This window comes from Eretmochelys imbricata, chromosome 4, assembly GCF_965152235.1.
Source record: "Eretmochelys imbricata isolate rEreImb1 chromosome 4, rEreImb1.hap1, whole genome shotgun sequence".
Classification (NCBI taxonomy): domain Eukaryota; kingdom Metazoa; phylum Chordata; order Testudines; family Cheloniidae; genus Eretmochelys; species Eretmochelys imbricata.
Genome location: NC_135575.1, coordinates 75,417,238 through 75,433,416, shown reverse-complemented (window position 1 = coordinate 75,433,416; position 16,179 = coordinate 75,417,238).

Here is a 16,179-nt window from a genome sequence, read left to right as displayed (position 1 = left end):
AGGTAAGGACATTCCTGATGAGAAATCTTGAATGCTACCAAATTGTACTGAGTACACCGTGGATGAATATTTGTTCTATTGCCTTCAGGGTTGGTCCCAGCATGTACAGGAGCCTGCCCATGTAGAGCTTATTGAAGAATTGGGGCCAAAAAGAGCAGTCACCAGTAGCATACTTTTTGCAAGAGACTATTCAAGGAGACTTCTAACTCCACAACTGATGACAAGTAGAGTAAATCTAAGTCACTAAAGAGTCATTAAATCAGATTGGTAATATAGTCCCTAGGTCTGAGAGTGATTCTAGCTCATTACACGCATGGTATACTTATACAAAACCACTATACTACAACTATGCTAATGCAAAATTTAACTGGTATCAGTGTATAAATACCTACATAGAGAACTAATATTTGATAATGGGCTCTTCAATCTAGCAGAGAAAGGTATAAGACAATTCAATGGCTGGAATTCGAAGCTAGACACTGGAATAATTATCCACTGGAATAACTTACCAAAGCTCATGGTGGATTCTCCATCACTGTCAATTTTAAAATGAATGTTGGATGCTTTTTGAAAATATATGCTCTAGGAATTATTTTGGGGAAGTTCTATGGCCTGTGTTATACAAGAGATCAGACTAGATGATCGCAATATTCCCTCATAGCCTTGGAATCTATGAATCAGGTCATGACTGAGCACCATAGTGCCAATCAAAATTCTTGCTTTGGGGATGTAATATTATCTAAAGTCTAGAGCTGGAGCCTGGGAGTCAACTGATGAGTTGTGCCATTTACTTGTTGAGTAACCTTAGGCAGTCTCCCTGTGTCTCAGTTTACCCATCTGTATAATAAGTGTAATAATACTTGCTTCTCAGGGGGAAGGTTTAATTCATAAATGTTTGTAAAGTGCTTTGAGATCCATGGATGGAAGGTGCTATATGTAGGCAAAATATTATTTGTACTAACTGTAGCCTGTCAGTGAAACTAGTGAATTTCAATAAGGAACATTTAAAAATAATGTCCTTCCATCTCCATGTGACTCTTTAAGGTTGCTCAGACAGTGTTCAGAGTGTACACAAAACAATTCACCCCTGGCTTTTAATACCATTATGGCTATTCTGTGGCCTCCTTTTAGTGTGTATATGGGACATGGAGTGTCACTTATTATATGTTTGTACAGCACCCAGCACAATGAAGAGCCAAAGTGGTTGAGACTCCTAAGTATTACCCCCATGTAAGTATTTAATAAATAATAATAATAATATTAATAGTCAGTAAAAATTCATTTCCAAAGTGCTGCATATGGTGGACAGTTTCTGGTCTTTATTACACTGGTTTAAATACTTTAAATCAGTGGAGTTACTGAAGATTTACACCAGCACATCTGAAAACAGCATAGTCTGGGGAACAGTACTCACAACTTTCTGCTCCAAAAGCACAGTTCCCTACCACTTGAGCTAAAGGAAATTTTTCATTAACCATAATTAACATAGGCCTTGTATTTAGGGCTAATAAAAGTCATGCAAAATTGATGAGTTTCTAACCATAACTTTTAAATGTACTTCATTCTGGGGGAAGTCATTCATTTTAGTCCCAATGTTACTTACATTCCATGTAAACTTGGTGTCTTCTCACATTGTTGAAAAGTGTTTGAATAGGAAATAAAGAATTATGAAACTGAGCTCACAGAACGTTATTTGCCATAGAGGAACAAATCCCATGGGATTTTAAGTTTCCTTCATGAATAATTTTTTTAATCACACAATTGGGTTCTGGAAGATGGAGAAGTATGTTTCTAACTTGAACCATACATTCATCCCCAGCAATCCTGAGTGAAGCTGATCAGATAAAGTCAGATGAATTTTGCCTAGTTTCATGCTTCATTATGAAAGTTTTGCACACCTTTACTTATATCCACTTTGTAGACCAGTCTCTAAAGGATAAGACAGTCCTTCAGTTGAGCAGATACAGTTCCATCCATTAAAGAACTACACACAAACACACCTACTTACCTTTACTTAGATTTAGGTTCCAAATTATTTTCATGTACAGTCTTTCCCCTTCCTAACATCTGGGAAAGTGGTCTCTTCCAAGCTGATGGTTGGTAGGTTCACACCTCTAGTTGGCAGGCTGGTATGTCTGAGCAGCAGACCTTGCCTGAGCTGTCAGCTGGTTTCTTTGACCTATTATGCTAGCAACTCTCTGCAGTAAACTATTACAATTTCATTAATTCTGTCAAGATCAAAAATTTGCCATTTTCACTGGCACACGTAATTTTTCTCAATGAAAATTACCAAAAATCCTTTCTGGAACAAACCAGAAATATTCACACACTCACCACAAGTGATAATTCTCATTTTTGCAGCATAATGGCATTTAGCATTTAGCAATTAGCATTTTTTCTGGTATTACGGTCATATTTTTTACTAAAAACAACATTCATGTTCATGAAAAATAGACAAAAAAGAAAGACTAAAGACCAATGATTGAAATTTTCAAAAATGTCTTGGAGATTTAGATTTCGGAGTAGTAGCCATGGTAGTCTGTATCAGCGAAACAATGCCCGTCTGCCATGTACATTGGCCAAACCGGACAGTCTCTACCCAAAAGAATGAATGGACACAAATCAGACGTCAAGTATTATAACATTCAAAAACCAGTCGGAGAACACTTCAATCTCCCTGGACACTCAATTACAGACCTAAAAGTCACAATTCTTCAACAAAAAAAAACTTCAAAAACAGACTCCAACGAGAAACTGCAGAACTGGAATTAATTTGCAAACTGGACACCATCAAATTAGGCCTGAATAAAGACTGGGAGTGGATGGGTCACTACAAAAACTAATTTCCCCCTACTGTTACTCACACCTTCTTCTCAACTGTTTGAAATGGGCCACCCTGATTACATTGGCCTCATTACCACTACAAAAGTGATTTTTTCTCCCTTAGTATTCTACTGTTGAGAATAGCCCACTTCCACTTTCACTGAATTGTCTTGTTAGCACTGACCCCCCCACTTGGGAAGGCAACTCCCATCTTTTCATGTACTGTGTATATATACCTGCCTACTGTATTTTCCACTCCATGCATCTGATGAAGAGGGTTTTAGCCCACAAAAGCTTATGCCCAAATAAATTTGTTAGTCTCTAAGGTGCCACAAGGACTCCTTGTTATTTTTGGAGATTTAGAGTGGTTGTAGCCATGTTGGTCCCAGAATATTAGAAAGACAATGTGGGAAAAGTAATATCTTTTACTGGACCCTGTAGTGGGGCAGCTGCCCCACGCTTGAGAACAGGGGGTTAAAAACAGCCAAGCTAGGCTGATTGGGGAAGCAGCCACAGCTGTGGCCAGCTCAATCAAGGCCTAGCTGGCCCTTATAAGAGGGCTGGGGGGCAGGAGCTGGAGAAGTCTCATTCTAGCCCTGGAGTGGGAAGGACTAGCTTCCTGGGAGCAAGGTACCTGAAGCAGAGCAGTGCTGGGGAAGGGTAAAGAGAGCTCTAGCCTGGTAAACCCCCAGGCTGCAGGCCTTTGTGAAGGCCTACAAAGGTACTGACGCTACAGAGGTGCAGCCTGGGAATAGGCTGAGGCAGCTGGTCCTAATCCCTTGCCAATGATGAGTGGCCATTACCGACTGCAGTCTGCCCCAGTGAGTGGGGGCTAGATGATGACTAGCAGTAGCTACTGAGGCAAGGTGGATTTAGAGGGTTGGGGGTTCCCCTGGGAGGGGAGACCCAGAGTGTGGGGGTACTGCAAGGGCAGAACCCAGGAGAAGGGGCACTGGGGTCTGGGATGAACACAGGTCCAGTGGCAGGCAAGACATTGGCCAGGAGGAGGAGCTCTGAACACTGGAGAGTTAATTCCCAAGATGACCAGCAGGAGGTGCTGTGCTGGTGAGTCATCAACTTTGCTACAGACCCACTTCTTTTGGTGAGAGACAAGCCTTTGAGCTTACACAGAGCTCTTCAGAAATGTACTTAGTGTCACAGCTAAATACAGGATGGAACAGATTGTTAACTACTTGTGCTAAACAATCTGTTCTACCTTGTATTTAGCTGTGACGCTGAGTAAGTTACCCAGACCTGAAGAGCTCTGTATAGCTAGAAAGCTTGTCTCTAACCAACAGAAGTTGGCTCAATAAGATATTACCTCACCTACATTTGTCTCTCTAGGAGATTCACACAGATTTTCATTAATCAAATCCATTAAAAGTAATGGAAGATGTGTTTAAATCCCATACTGTTTAGACAAACATAGTGACTGAGGCTTTCTATCTGCAACACCAGCAAACTAGGATTTTTTCATTAGTAATTGGCGATTAGAGCAACAAACTCCAGATATGGATTTCAAACTCATTAATACTGGAAGACCATTAGATCAGCCCACTGGTGAAATCAACTTTGTGTCTAGTTTAGATTCTGAAGGCTCCAACAAAGAGCAAAAGTGATAAGGCACAGGGTTTTGACTCTGGCCCGTTCCTTCTAGTATTTTCCTAATGTTCTACAAAACTGGGGAAGGACAAAGAAAATGCTGGGGTCCATTTAATAAATGTATAAGATACAAAATGATGGACACGGTATAACACAGACAGAGTGATGATTACTAGCCCTTATTTAAATTTATTTCTTTTAAAAAAAATTACTGGTAGTGTCTCACAGATTTAGTTCATTCTTAAGACACCTCTGGCTGCATGATCAGATGCTTTGTGACATTTCTAATGTCTGTTGAAGAAGAACCTTTGTTTCAGACTCCAACCTTTATTAGACTATACGGGATGTCCTAGCTTCACTCTATCACTTCTATTAGTCTCCACCAAACTCCTTCTCATTGTAGTCTCCAGTTCTGAACTGAAATATGATACACTGAATGTGCTGGCTCAGTTTCAGAGCCACTTTTGTATTCCCCCTCCGTGGTCCATCAAGGGCACCCACTTTAAGCTTCTGGCTCCAAGCTGTCACCTCTCTGAGACCTATGTCTCACTCCCTCTTGATGTGGGAATTTAAGGCTGCACAGCTTCCTGTGATATCCCCAGAAAGTCAGTCTGCCTAAAAAGGTCAGCATCTGTGCTTTGCTTTCTGTACTAAGGCTTTGAAGCATGTAGATGCCTACAGTTATAAGTTACCATACAGCTCTTTTGAAGCAAGCGTGTCTATTTTTATAGCAAAAGTATTACAGAGAAAACATATTAAAGCCATAAGAGAACCTATGCATATTCTAAAAAGTTCACCAGAAGTCACCAAATACAACCTATCATTCTGGTAAGTTTTAGTCCTTCAAAACCCACAACTAGGTTTTCCCTGTGGTCACAAGTTCATCCATCTTAGATTGAAAACCAGAACGAAGGCTGGTAAGACCAACCTTTCTTTATACGGCTCTGATCTTTGATCTTGGACTTCTGTAAGGGGTAATCAGCAGATAATGGCCATATCCTCAGGGTGCATCTTCAAAAGGCTGGGTTTTTTCATAACCAAAGATGTGAACTTCGTATTGCACACTTCCCAGGGATTCCTAAGGAAATCCACTTAAAATTTATAGTCCCAAAAAGTCCATGTTTATCGGGCACAATTCAATATAGTCTTTTAAATTTCTTTATGCTTTCCAGGTCGTACATCTGTCTTCCCTGTAGGGAAGTTACATACAATCCCAGCCCACCTTAATACATAAACTTAAGACAATAAGGTTGTCCGAGGATATTGTAGGAAACTGCCATCTGTCATATATGCATCCATAGATATCCAAATGGCATCTACATGGCAATTTCCTATGGTTTTGCAGGACCCATCTGGAACCATTTATATCATCGGTATTATAAAATAGTGTATTATTATTGTTATAAAACGTGGCTAACCAGTTTATTCTACTACTTTTGTTTTCTTACAGGAATATGTAAACTGTAGTTCTGAATAAGTGCATTATTCAGTAATCTATCTTTTTAAGTAAATCATTCATTACCGCTCTGTAAACCTGGCATCCCATAAACTGACCTTAACCCTGTTTTGCTTTAAAGGTGATCTCTGGGAACTATTTGTTGAATAGCTCCAGAGTCTACTGTATATCATTTTTATTCATGAAAAGATAGATATCATATATATAGCATCTGCACAGCTGGCTGAGTAATAAGTTTGTTTAAAAATATTATGTTCCAGATTAGTCATAAAGATTTCATCAGCTACTGAAAGAAATAAGAGCTACAGTTGCAGCTCCAATAAACTGGTTATAATATTGCCCATTGTATGTAATCTATGTGGCGGTGACATAGAGTATAGAGTTATACCCTCTTCCAAAATTTCAGCTACACCCCTGAACTTCAAGATCTACATTCAATTAGTGAGGACAATGTAAACAAAGTAATTCTTTTTAAAAATATTGAATAAGTTCTTAAATTCAATGATTATCCAGTCTGGCTCCTGGGGGGGTGGTGATGGGGGGAAACAGAAGAGCAAGTCTACCACCAAGGCACGTCTAATGGCCTCTGTTGTTTGAATTAACAGTGATTTTGGTTTGTTGCTATCTGCTTAAGCAAAAGAAGCTTCGAATCTCAAATGCACAGTATGAATCTCAAAAAAATTTGTTGTTGCAATTGAGTAGTAGAAGAGGTTGAGACAAGTCTATGCACTTCCACAGCATGTATTTGCAACTAGTTATGTCGTAGTGGGAATTCTATGCACCAGAATGTTTGGCATTAAATGGTCCCCTTGTTGGCAGTTCAGTGAAGTAGTCAAGGATTGACTGGGCAAGGAGACTGAACTGCATTGTAGGTTTTGAGCAAACAGTGCAGCAATTTGTCAAAGTTTGCAATACCTACCACTCACTAACCATGCACTTTACTTATTCTGTGCCAAATGGAAGTTCCATGTGAGTAAGGCAAGCAAGATTTGGGTTATCATGAATAAACACAGGACTTCAGCATATAATGTTTCTATAAATCTAGCAACCCTCTTTTCAAAAGAAATCAATTCCTTAGAACTATTTTTTTAAATTTCCTTTTTTATACCCTTTATTTATTATTTTATACCCTAAAATTTATTCGAAACCCAGGCATCTGATTTTACTTTATTGCTCAAGTTTGCTTGGCCATTGTTCTGGTCATACAGATGAGATTTGATTTGAGGGGGTGGGGAAATAATAGGTAAGACAGTGCTGCAGCAAGCCAGTAGAGCATAAATTTAACTTTGCAGAATGTCTGTGCTTGCAATCAGCAGTCTAAGGAGTTCTGTTATGATCATCAGGAGATGATGTCTATCAATCAGTTTTTAAATACTCCCTGTTAGGAACTCTTGCTGAGGATGTAATTGAAACTACAATTCCAACTAGTCTGTTCTTCTGTTTTCTAGCCAAAGTAGAAATAAGGGAAGTTCTCTAGTTTTCCAATCCATTAAGTGGCATGGATCAAAAAGATTAGTATTGTGGCCCTAAAAGGTGTGGGTTTTTTTCTTTTGAGCTATAACAAACTATACCACTTTTGCTAGGCATCGTTCAGGACACTAATCAAGTCTCATAGTGCTGATTTTAAAATATACTTTCAGATGTTATCCATAAAAAGGGAGAAACAGTTTGTTTCTAAGTGGTTTACCTTCAGAATCAACAGGGCTCTGTATTTACAATGGAAGTATGCAACATTCATTATATTACTCTCCCTGCTCGGATATTCCAGACAATAGGCATTATTTTTATGATTCACTGAAAGGAGTGACACAATAAATTACCCTGACTCATACTCCATCAGAACCTATGATGATCTAGCCACGGCTGTTGCCCTTTCTCATTATGCAATGTCATATACTCCCTTGTCTAGCAATGAAATAATGGAGTGCTCCAGCGTTCCCAAACACCAGCAGGAGAGGTCTGTTCCCCTCATGCGTCTTGTTCTCACCCTGGGAACTTCTCCATTCCAGACTCACTCTACAGTTTCCCTTATGGATGGCTTCCATTCTAGTGCCTTATCTATGATGTCCCATGATATCTCATTCCTCATATTAGATATGCTCTTTGGAGACAAGCACCAAAACAATAAATCATGGTTAGGTTATTTTTAGGCCACATTTCCAAATCCATGTTGCAAGTATTTCTGAAGAACCTGCACAAGGAACTTATTGTGTGCATACACAAATAAATGACACAATTCAATGGTTTAATACTATCTGCCAAGTTAAACTACTGCAGAGCAGCTGTGTACATTTAAAATGATTCCTGGCACTACTGAAGAATCCATAAATCAGCAGTAACATACTTTCTTCCAATTAAGAGAGTTAAAGGGAAAAAAACAAGAAATTAATGTGTCTAGGACATGAATGACATCTCTATACATTTATAAATGTGACTAAAATAAAAAATAAGTAATTCTTACTCTCTCTGTAATATTACAGTTATGGCTTTTAAAATATGTTAATTTTTGCCAGCATTCCAAAAGTTTTGTTATTGGCAAACTTTTAAGCCTGCCAGTGAGGTTCTTCTAAACATATTGAATAGACCCTTCAACCAAAAATATAAACACTCTTTCAGTTGCTTGAAATATTGCAGCCCAGACAATTTCTACCTAGTCCCTCTCTCCTGCCATTGTGATGAAAGTGTCCCGTGAATGAGAGTCTGTCTTTCTGAAGTTATCTCGAAAGTAACCATGACATCAGATATTGCTTTAAAGAACCACATTACATATTTCCAGCTTCTAACCCACTTTCTGCCACCTTCTCAAATCTACACCAAAGTCTGTTGGATAGGTGTCATTTTTCCTACCTCAAGTTCATGACCTCTCTTTTGAGATGCTAACTATAATAAGAACATTGTATGTTACATGTGCATAGCAGAGATACTGATGTACACACTGACAAATTAAGAAATGGCCCAGATCAGCAAACTTCATGCATGTGGGTAATTCCATTGAAGTCTCTAGTGGGCACCTGCCAGTTTTTGTTGTTTCTGATGCCTCTTCCTATTCACTCCACATACGACATAAGCTACACAGGGAGGTTTCTTTTTTCTACTCACATCTTTGTTCAGTCATTCATTCATTCATGTCATTCCACATATCTAACTTGGCATTAGCTTGTCTGCTAATTGCAATTTCCAGATTTTTGACACAATGCTAAGATATCTTTTATTTTCCCAACATTTTCTGCCCTTTAACATTCTTTTGTTTTATTCTTTAGTTCCATGAGTCCCTTAAGTCTACAATAAAATAATACAGTTCTTTGCATGTTCAAAATGCTTTACATTCACTAATTCACAACACCCTGGTTCAAATGTACCACTGTACTGTGTCCATACTCCCTGCAACTGTGGAATATTTCATTTGTCTGACAATTCCTGACAGCTCCCTGGAGTAGCTGGGTGAAGTCTATGGCATATAATGTATATTTATTCATGTTCTCTTGCACCACCAATGACTATGTTGAACGAGTCCATCCTTATGAGGATTCATGTGTATGCTATGAGGGCCAGGGTTTAGGAGATAAGGAGCTTGAGTTCATTATTGTCATTCGTTTGTACAGTAATTGTTGTTTTCATTTTGTTGCATTATTGTTGATTTTTCTTCTTCTTTTGTGCTTTGTTTTACAGCTGAACTGATAGTTTTCTTGTCTCTTGTGTTTCCCTCTAGAATCCTGAAATGGTCTTTATCAGGTCTCGAGAAAGGATTTCTCCCTTCTCTTTGATTGTTCTTTAAAAGAATGCCCTCAGGACACATCTGAAAATGCTGCTAAAGTGTCTGTACTGAGGGTGATCTGTTTATTTCTTATTAGCTTGGCCAAACACCATATTGGAATCATAGCCCCAGTGCCTAGGAGTGTCCTTTTGTTTTGAGTTTAGAGCAAACAGGCCACTGCTGTGGAAAAATTTGGATGTCCACTAAAGATTTCCAGTTGTTTCATAAGAACAAACATGGAATGGATAGGAGAGTTGGTATGACTGTGAAAAAAGTATGAGAGTGTTGCAATACCTTGACATAATGAGTTAAGGACACTGTACAGCTGTAAGGTTTTATTATATGAAAGTTGCAGCATTGTGTAATTTGATTAGAAATAGCAAGAGGTTGATTAAATACGGAATTTCAACATATTCTTTAAAAATGCCAAATTACTGGGTTCTTCTATGGATTTTTTCCCCTATTCCAACCCTCTATATCCTTCATATCTAGTGACAACTGTCTGACAATTCAGAAAAGGTCAAGTTGTGTCCTAATAATTCAAGAAACTAAGATAGAAAATCTTTCTGCTTTATAGCACAGTATTTCTTTAAAATCACAGAGTGGATAACGCTTGAAAGCACATTACAGGATTCCTTTTGCTGCTTTACAATAAAGACTGTTACTTCCTGTACTGTTAGAGTGAGATTCAGTTTACCTGTATAAAATGCCAGTAACCAGGCTTTATGTGAGCAAACTTTATACAGGGAGCTGGGGAGGTGAAATCACATCATTAGTGCGGAGCAATGTAGCAGCACAATTATGGGCTGAAATAATGCTTGCAGCTTCTCTGTGCCCCTTGTGCTATGTATTGGGTCTACGCAACTAATATAAATCCCATGACCTTTTCCCCATCCCCTTTAATGTAGAAGACAAAGGGCTTGTCTTCACTTGATGTTATGGAGTGGCTAGTCTTTAATTCAGCTTGATAATTCATGTGAAAACTACAAACTGCCGTGTCTTCCCTAGGATTTTACTGTGAGTTAGTTAATGTAAGTTAAGAACACACTTTTTTCTTAGGGAGAAGAAGGCCATTCAGACTAGAAATAAGGCATACATGTGAGGGTAATTAACTACTGGAACAACCACTCAGGGATGTGGTGTACTACCCATCACTTGAAACCTTTTAGAAAGAGCATCTTTAAATTAAGATCAGATATCTAACTATGGGCTTGATGCAGGAATTACCCGATGACATTCTATGGCCTGTAGTAGAAAATGTGAGAAATTTCTGTATTATTTTTAAGAAAAACGTGTCTGACTCATTTCCTTCCTCACTTTGTTATCCACTGAGTGTGAAGTAGTTAATTTCGCCTTTGGGATCACTGGGGAGGGGGCCGTGCAGTAAGAGACGGGTTTTGGTTACAGTGGGTTAGTATGAATTAACATGAACTGTCAATATATGAATGAAATTGCTGTGGGAATAAAAAGTTAACATCCAGTTGTTGGTCTTTTATTGTAACACCTGGCAGCCAAGGGAAGGAGAACATGTGGAACCAGACTGATTGCAATGTGAAGCAAAGAACCGAGGTGTCAGGATGGGTTAATAAGAATTCAGCTGACCAGTGCAGTGGGAGAGAGATTGGATGAAGGACTGGTAGCCAAGTCTCCCTGCTTTGCCTACAACAAAATCTACCTCCCAGGCGAGGGCAAAAGAGGAGCCTCCTTACCTGAAACAAGGCAGAAGCTAGCAAGTTATATGTGTAGGTTTTGCTTTAACATTCTAACTTAAAGACCCTAAAATAGCATGCTCCAATTGACGAATAAATGCTGGCTTGTTTTGAAAAGCCTGGCCCATGTCACTGCATCTATCACTCCCAGGAGGGTTATGTCTCCTGCAGGAGGTTCAAGCTCTTTTGGACTCTGCTGAAGAAACCACAGAGGTGCTGAAGCCAGAGACCCAGTCTCAGAGCAGTGGAGCCATGGGGCTCCCCCATTTAAGAAAGGGGAGGTACATAAGGCCTAGACCTAAAGTAATATACTCTCAGAGAGACTGTGCAAAGGTTAAAGGCTTAGCACCCCCTGCGGATCTGTGATACCTGTGTTATGTATGAGCTCAGACTGGATTATCCTAAAGATCTACTTTGGCCTTTTAATAGCTTTAAAAGTTGGCTTGGAGATCCATTCCAGGATGCACAGAGAGCATGGAGGCATCTTAAAAGACCACTCTACCCAAACACCCACACATCCCCAACCCAGGGTTTGCAAGATAGAGAGGCTTTTGCAATTAAGACCCAGTTCCATGAAGTGTTGAATGTCTTCTGCTAGGTGCTAAGCAGCCTCAACTTTCATCGACAGGAGTGGAAGTTGAAGGATGCCTAGTGTGACGGATATTGCAGCCAGATGCAATATCTTTGGGAACTATATTGTATTAATCTTATTCATGGTGGGCTAGGGATTGTATGCAACTCCAGGGGGGAGGGTTACTATAGCTCCTCCAGGATCCAAAAACAATGGAGTGATTAAAGTGAATCAGTTATATTGTAAACACCTCCAGAGATGTACCTATCTCTGTGGAGACTGGCATGTAGTGATTCAGACTGGGTTTTCCAGAGCCAACAGTCAAAGGAATGGCTTTAAAGGCTTGGTTTAAACTGACTGAGGGCCTTCTTTCTAACCCAGCAAATGGATAGGACTGTCTGTCCAAAAGGGTCCCTGTCCCTTGCAGAAGGGTTGGCAAGACTTTGGCCTATTATGTCCCCTTGAAATTGATGAGTAACTGTGGGGAAGCTTCGAGCATGCATACAGAAACAATTTTAAGATACAGGTTTTCTCTGTAATGCTTTTACCTTAAGAATAAATGTGCTTGCTTAGAAAGAACTCTGTAGTAACTTGTAAATGTGGGCAATACACTATTCACAGAGAAATAAATGCACAGAGGCTGCCCTTTAGGTAAACTGCCTTGCTGGGAATCAGAGTGGATGGCAGGGGTCTGTGCAGTCTTAAAATACCCCAGTCAGAAGAGTGTGGGACAAGGGTCCCTGCACACAGACAAGTGATAGCTAGAAACCTGACTGGGCGCTCCTACAGTGGACCACAGAGGGTGGATACAGGTGCAGTTACCCTGGAACTGTGACATTTAGCACTTCACAGAGTACTCAGAACTTCATTGGAATGGTTTCTTAGTCTTTGTTTTTTACGTTACTCCTTATTTGTTCTGGCATAACTTATTTAAGGTCTGACATTCTGTAAAATTCAGACTCTTTCACTGCTACCCACACAGTCACTTTCTGGCTCCTAGACTCAAACTGTCAAACAAGTGTTCCTCTAAAGGAAAGAAGTGATAATTGTCCTCAGGATACTTCTATATTTAATGAAACAGGCACACATTATGCCTCAATTCACAATAGTTATACAGCATGGCAGTCTTGGTAGTTAGTTTGGCACATGTGGAAGTTCCAAGTATTCTATAAGTAAATATTTTTCTTTGAAATGTATACACTTAAGATGGCAAATGAAGAATACTGAATTTAATATGAATTACTTGCTTTTTTCCATCCATTAAATAATGAGGAAGTTATATAACATACTATGCTTTTCCATACTTAAATTATGGAAGTAATTAGGATTTAAACAGAATGGCAATTAGTGAATGAAAGTACAGTAATATGATGGTGTTTCAATTGCTGAGGATTTCTGTGCTTACTTTAATGACAGCTAATAAGGCTGATCTACCTCATCAGTGACCTGAAAAGCCAAAAGGCAGAATGTTGCAAATGTTGCATAAGGCCCTGATTCTACAAAGACTTATGCACATGCTTAACTATATGATCTGTGAGTAGTCCCACTAAGTACATAAAGTTAAATAAGTCTTTGAAGAATCTGGGCAAGAGAGAGAAAGTTGTAAACTGAATGAAATTCTGGTTAATTTACTATCACACATAGTATAGATGAATGTATACGTTAGTGCAATGCATGCCACATATGCTCACATCTAACAGTAGGATAAAAATGTAAGATGTTTTTAAAACAATTATTTTTCCTGATAAAAATAAAAAAGCTTTATGCATTTGCTTGTTGCATATTTCGTGGATGGAAGGAAGGAAAATTCCACTGACTATGTTATCAGCTGGCTGCCATTCTCTGTATAAGAGCCAATAAAAATGGAGAATTGTATTGGGCTGCAATAATGTCCTCTATATCAACCCTTGCAAGGACTATTGCATCAAATCCCAAATGTATTTGTAGAAACAAGTCACTAATTGTACATGTTTTCTCAAGATATGAGTTAGTCATTACATTTGTTTGAATTCCATTATTTTAACCAAGCACGTTCATATTTTACAACATGGAGTTTTGAGGTGCAGATAGCATGTCCAGGCAAATGGAGGGCAGACTTAATACTTCATTTTGTTCGAGTCTCCTGTTTAAATTTGGGGGATAAAAATAATGGGTTGAGTATGACGTGAGAGGAGAACAGTTCTAAGAAGTGATGGCAGAAAGGCCTCTACCTTAGTGACCAAATGAGGTTATGCAGCAAATAGACATGAAAAGTCTTTTCAGCCAGGGTCAGATTAATGAAGGGGCTTTAGGGGTTGCAGCCCAGGGCCTTGGGCTAAGAGGGGCCCCCGCAAAAACAAATCCATAATTATATACAATTCAGTGGCCACCAACCCATCGATCGCAATCGACCGGTTGATTCTGGAGCCTCTGCCCGTTGATCGCAATCTCCAGGCCGCTAAAAGTCCAGAGGTGCAACAGGGCTCAGGCAGGCTGCCTGCCTGCATGCCATGGCCCTGCGCTGCTCCCGGAAGCAGCCAGTTGCTGGCACGTCTCTGTGGCCCTGGGAAGGGGAGGCAGCTCCACACGCTGCCCCTGCCCCCAGCACCGTCCTGGAACTGTGGGGGCTGTGCTTCAGGGCACAGGCAATGCACGGAGACTGACCCCCTCCCCCTACAGGCATGCAGAGCTGTGCCAGCAGCCGACCACTTTTGGGAGCAGTGTGGGGCTATGGCAGGCAGGCAGCCTGCCTGAGCCCTGCTGTGCCACCGGCCGGGAGCCACATGTGGTAAGTGCCTCCCGGCCAAAGGCTGCCCCTCGCACCCCCTCCTGCACCCCAACCTCCTGCCCCAGATCAGAATCCCCTTCTGCACCCAAACTCCCTCCCAGACCCCTCACCTGCACCCCAGCAATCTGCCCCAGCCTGGAGCCCCCTCCTGCACTCAAACTCCCTCCCAGAAAGAAACTAACAACAGCTGTTCTAAGATAAGAAGTAGGCTATTTTGAATGAACAAAACTATATTCTACATGTTATAAGACTGAAATGTAATCACAGAATGGCTTTATTAATTAAAGGCAAGTTTAGTATAGCGTTAATTGCCTCAATGCCATAATTGCGATCATTTTGATTTAAACTAGGAAAAAGACTTGTATACACGGCCCCCACAAAATCTAATAGCCCTGGGCCCCAGGAGAGTTAATCCAGCCCTGGGGATTTCAGCACAGACAAGCCACAGTCACTCCCTTGCCCAGAGGAAACACTAAGTCAAATGAAACAGAAGCCAGGTAACTATTGGAACCCCTGCATGTTCCCAAGACTGCTTGGTCACTGGCTTCTTAGGTCTGATGATCTGATCCAAACCAGAAGTCAAATAAAGCTCAGTAGCTTAGAACAAGTTAGAGCTACCCCCAAGCCAAACCCCAGAAACTTCTACTGCTGTGTTTCACTGGAAGCCTGTGAGTTAAAATAATTATTTTATAGCTGACCAAGTTGGGAGACAGACCATCTCCTTCCAATTTCAGCCTAAACCTGGCTAATGCAATTTCTTTTATGTTATGTACCCTTAACATTTTAAAATATTGGCATAATTTATATCAATATAACTGAACGCAGCTTCAGCCTTGCTGGCCCTCCATAAACCAAGATGATCTGTGAGGAAAAAAGTGAGGGACGAGTTCTGAGGGGGAGGGGAAGCTACCATATCAGTGGGGGAGGATAATTAAATCCATTATAAAATTCCATCAAACCATCGATAAATTGATCAGTCAAGAGAACATAATTCTTCCTCAGTAGGTCCTAGAAACATTTGGGTTCCATTAGTTTCTGAGAGTGGGTCATTAAAACAGATCCATTGCCCTAACAAGAAAAGGGAGCCAATCGTCAGATCAAGAGACACCGGCTGGAGCATGACATGGATATAATTTCTAAATCTCTAATCCTAACCCAAACACTAGATCAAGAGTCAGCCAGCTAGGATTTGAGCTAACAGCCACCCGGGATAGTCCTGTAGTCCTCTTAGTGGCCATGAAATCAAAAGATTCATCATCCATGCAAATGTTGAATATAACCCTATCCACCACTAGATATTGAATGCTTGCCTGGTAATCTACCAGTTTTACTTCAGGTGGCTACCCTTCAAACTGGGACTGGATATCAAGACTGAATGCCTTACCCAGTGGATGAAAGGTGCACTCTATCTAGATAGATAAGCAGTTTGAAGAAATAATGCCTTACCCAAGGATTTCATTGAAGCTGTTTCTGGTGAACTTCCAATTCTCATGCTTG